Raw genomic sequence first — 4,866 nt, 5'->3', positions numbered from 1 at the left:
TGCAGGCTGGCCCAAATTGGTTTTGGACAAATGAACTGCCATCAAAACCCCTTGGTGACATGTCACGTCCATGTACGTGGCAGCTGCCAGTGAGGAGTAGAGAGCGGGCTCACAGACTGAGCGGTACAGCTGACACCTCCCTGCAGCGGCGAAATCAAAGATCGCTTCGATCCCGCCTGTTTAACCACTTAGATGCCATGATCAATAAAAATAGCAAGTCCACAGTCCATCGTCGTCCCCATCCCCCCGTGACACAATCACGGGCTACCAATGATTGTAAAGGCAGTCTGGGGCCCTAATGCAGCAGGGCCTAATAGGCGCCTGTAAAAATCACAATATACTGAAATACATTAGTATAGCAGTAGATTGGGCGATCACCGGTTCAAGTCCACTAGAGAGATTAATAAAAAAGTATTTTTTTAAGGTACCAGAAAAATATTAAAAGTTAAAACAAAAAACTTTTCACATTTTTTCCCTAAAGTAATGTTAAAAAAAAAAATAACATTAACTGGTATCACCACGTCTGTAAAGGTCCAAAGTATTGTGATATAACTTTAAAAAAAAAAAAACGCCAGAATTGATGTTTTTGGGTCACCTTAGCTCCCCAAAGAGATTGAATAAAAAGTGATCAAAAAGTCGCATGTACCCCAAAAGGGAACCAATAAAAACGACAGCCCATCTCGCAAAAACCAAGCCCTGACACTGGTCAATGGATAGAAATGTAAAAAATGTATGGGTCTCAGAATATGGCGCCACAAAACAAACCCTTGTGAGGGTATGAAGACACAGGATGGACACGCTGAATAAAAGTACACAGCGTATCCGTCCTGGATGCCGCAGGGAATTCCGTCTGAAAAACCGCACAAAATTGTGGTGCAGGTTTACGGGCAACAAGTTTGCTACGGAACTACCACAGGAAAAAAAGAAGCTTATACTTACCACCCACATGGCGATGCGACCCTTGGTTCTCAGAGCAACCTGGCCTTCTGGGATGACGCAGTAGTCCAGGTGACTGCCTTTGATTGGCTGCAGTAGTCACATCGAATAAAACGTCATCCCAGGAGGCTGAAATACGCTCTGCTGCTACTGCGCTCTGCTGTTACTGTACTATGCTGCGGATATTCCGCAATTAAATCCATTGCGTAAAATCTGCCGTGTATGCGCCCAGTAATGCCGGGATTCCACGGGTCGGATACGCTGCGTAAAACTACGCTGCATATCTGACTTAGAAACCCAGCACATTCCGTCTGAAAAAACGGCTCCAGTTTATCAGGCTGAATTGCTGCTGCGGAAAGCAGCGCTAGAAAAAAAAAGTTGCAATATTTGGCTATTTGTTGCGGGTTTTACTTCCCTATTGAATTCAATGGGGGAAAACCCGCAACAGAAAACACAGCATAAAGTGATGGGCTGCGGATTTAAAATCTGCACCGAAGGTCAATTTATGAAAGTTCGTTTTTTTTCCGCAGGGTGGGCATGAGATTTTCTCAATCTCACTCACTGCTACCGTAAAAATAAAACCCCAAAACAATGGCTGAATGGCCAATTATTATTTTTTTGCCCATTTCACTCAATAAAGATATTTTCTTTTCATTTTCTCACTACATTATATGGTACAATCAATGGTGCCGTGAAAAACTACAACTCGTCCCGCAATAAACAAGTTCTCATACGGCTATGTCGACGCATAAAAAAAAAAGTTAGAGCTTTTGTAATTCGCGGAGGAATAACGAAAATGGGAAACCAAAAATTGGCTGCGTCTCCAAGGGGTTAAAATATGAGATCAGTGGCCCGAAGTCATAAAACCCTTCAAATCGGTAAAACGTACCCAACTGCCCACTGTGATGCCAGCTCTTACACTCAGAACCACTTTGGGTCAGCCCGGACTCGGCTGAATTTTATTTTTTACAGGTTTTTTTTGTCAAACGTTCTTGTTTTCGGGCTCCATTCAACTTTTTTCTCCTCAGGGCACCCGAATCCTTGTAATTCATCAATTCTCCATGGTCACTGAACCCAGGAAAAAAGAAAAATACTTTTTCCTTGAATAGGAAACCAACTTCAGCATAGTCAAGAGTGAACTACATGACACGCCTCCTCCACAGCCTGGAGCCTGACTCCTCCCACACATGTGACTGATCACATGATCATGACATCATCAAAGGTCCTTCCGGCACCAAAGCCTAGAGCTTGACTCCTCCCACACATGTGACTGATCACATGATCATGACATCATCAAAGGTCCTTTAGCCAACTAGGATGTTGCATCTACTGATAGGTTAGTGTTGGGTATGTGATTAGTATTGTTTATTATGTCCGGGGATGGTTGTGAATGATAACTCGTGTGTAGTTCTAGTGTTTGTATATTACTGAGTTGTGTGTAATGTTAGTATATTATATATGGTGTCTAAATCCTTAGCATGTCAATTTCTGCTGCCGAAAGTGCACGGATATGCTGAGGGTTTCCTCCATTGAATTAAATGGGAAAATAGAAAATCACAATTGAATTGTTGTCGATTTTGCTGTGGATTTCCTGCGTATCTACGAGGTCAAATAGTTTTAAATAAAAACAAAAAATGATGCTCCCCTCACCTGATACTCCCCTCCCCTGATACTCCCATGTCACTGCTTCTCTGGTCCCTGCTAGTTTCTGTACACCTGGCCTACAGTGATGTCATATCAACACATGACCGCTTCAGCAAATTACAGACTGAAGTGGTCACGTGTGACGCGCTGGAGACCGGGTGTACAGATTGCTGTAGGGAAGGTGCGCAAAGTTTTTTCTGCTTTTTGTTTTGTGGATACTCGAATGTTCTCTGCAGGGAAATCTGTATCATTTGGCTTCGGATTTACCTGTGGCTGTCAGCGGATTTGCTGCAGTAAATTTTCCGCAGCAAATCGGCGAGGTGTGAACGAGGCCTTACATAAATAGTATGGCTCCCCCTGGTGTTCAAAGTGTATAGAGAAATGTGGAAGTCCACTAAAAGAGAACCTTTCACCTTTAGTGGATGTCCACTAAAAAGAGAACTCATGTGCAGCATGTAATGGGGAGGGCTGCACAAAACCTGGGATACTTTACATATTTTTTTCTACCCTCCTCCGTTATTTAGATATCGGTGCCGTTTTATTTGGCACCTAATATTTAAATAACCCCCTGAACTGTTAATGGGGCGTGTAATGGCAAGGGGGCATGTTATTATGGCTTTGACACTGTCCAATTAGCTACAGACAGTGCCACAGCAAGAGCTGGAGAGCGTGTGCGCATGCCCACTCAGTTTTGTTTTTTTTAAATTATAGTTTGATTGGTTTCTGAGAGACCATGTTACCCATTCACAGGGAAAGTAAGAAGGGACTATCTTGTCAGCTGCCAAAGGGGAAGGAGACTGATTCTGCTCAGAGCCTCTCCCCCAGCAGCACAGATTAGCAGCAGCACCAAGGGGAACACAGGGAAGCAAAAAAACATGAGGTATTTTTATATGCTAGCATTTCTGAACTTTTGATATGAAAATGAATATTGAGGTGGACCCTTTAAGTCATAAAATTTTCTTTGATGCCACTAGGGGGAGTCCACAGAATATGAATTTATTATAGAAGCTCAATCGGAGCTGTAAAAATCTCTATGCAGTGAGCTCCCCCTAGTAGTGCCTTCAAACATAATGATAACGTGTAAATATAGCAAATTGCTATATGAAGGGAAATCAGATTTCGTGCTCTGTATCCTATAAAAGAGCTCTGCCAACATAAATAAAAATATTGCCAAAGTAGCGCTTCCCTTTACACAGGCAAAGAATTAAATGATACACTTCTAATATATTCTTACACGGCTCAAAGTCTTTTTAACACGTCTCCTACAGATCCCTGATACTTAAAAGGGGTTGTCCGAGATACCAAATTTTTTTCAAAAACTGTGTCATACATTACCCCTTATACAGACAACCTAAATAAAGTATTATTTTTTTTTTAAATTCTACTTAGCACATTTCTTCTTTGAATTCAGCACAGCTTGTTTACATGCAGTTCAGCTCTGGTTTGTTGATCTTTCCTTGTTATGAAACTTTTTTCCCGTGCACGCTCATTGCAGGCTGCAATGAGCGTGCACGTACCTTCCAAGAGTTCACGTGAGCTGTCCTTGCTCCTCCCGCTGACCTCCTTCACTGCACTTGTCTCCTTGCTGACATTCTTGAAGGATGGTGAGCAAATGTTCTCCCCCCATTATGTTTTTCACATTTATGTTTTCTTTCTCTTTTCAGGTCTATAAACCTCTTCGTGTCTCCCTCACCCTCGTCCACCCTCTTCTATCTCATGTCTCTCTCCACTAAGGCCATGTTCACACTGAGTTTTTTTGCCGGAGGAATATCTGCCTCAAAATTCCGTCTTGAAGTTTGCGGCAGATTTACCTCTCCCTGCACGTTGATTTTTGCGTAATTTTTCCCGGAGTTTTTTGTGCGCTGTTTGAGGTTTTGTTTGCCGCTTTGTTCGGGCCGTTTTTCGCTTCGTTTATCTTGGCGTTTTTTGCTTGTTTGTTTGCGTCTTTTTTTGCTGTGTTTTCCGTTGCGTTTATCATAGTCTTTTTCGCATCGTTTATCGTTTCTTTTTTTGCATCGTTGTTTGCGGCTATTTTTGCTGCGTTTTTCGTGGCGTTTTCCCAGTTGTTTTTCGCGGCGTTCTTTGCCTCTTTGTTTGCGGCTTTTTTCGCGTCTTTTCCGCGATTTTTTTCGCAACGTTTTCCGTGGCGTTTATCGTAGCCTTTTTTGCGTCGTTTTTCGCGTCTTTTTTTGCGTCGTTGTTTGCGGTTTTTTTTCTGCGTTTTTCGTTGCGTCTTTCGTGGCGTTTTTCCTGTCGTTTTTCGTGGCGTTCTTTGCCTCTTTTTTC

The 4,866-nt window shown here is 42.6% G+C and overlaps 1 protein-coding gene across 1 annotated transcript in view; it reads left to right on the top strand.

Moving 5' to 3' along the window:
* The first annotated feature begins 2,214 nt into the window (after window positions 1-2,214).
* Window positions 2,215-4,866, top strand: part of LOC142663697 (uncharacterized) — a 48,806-nt gene continuing 46,154 nt past the window's right edge. The window contains exon 1 of the mRNA XM_075842466.1: window positions 2,215-2,272. The gene's annotated coding sequence lies outside the window, so the exon portion shown is untranslated. The remainder of the gene's footprint in view (window positions 2,273-4,866) is intronic.

The sequence above is a fragment of the Rhinoderma darwinii genome, chromosome 11 (genome assembly GCF_050947455.1).
Source record: "Rhinoderma darwinii isolate aRhiDar2 chromosome 11, aRhiDar2.hap1, whole genome shotgun sequence".
Lineage (NCBI taxonomy): Eukaryota > Metazoa > Chordata > Amphibia > Anura > Rhinodermatidae > Rhinoderma > Rhinoderma darwinii.
The sequence above is the reverse complement of the archived record's forward strand: the minus strand, read 5'-3'. Positions and strand labels throughout refer to the sequence as shown.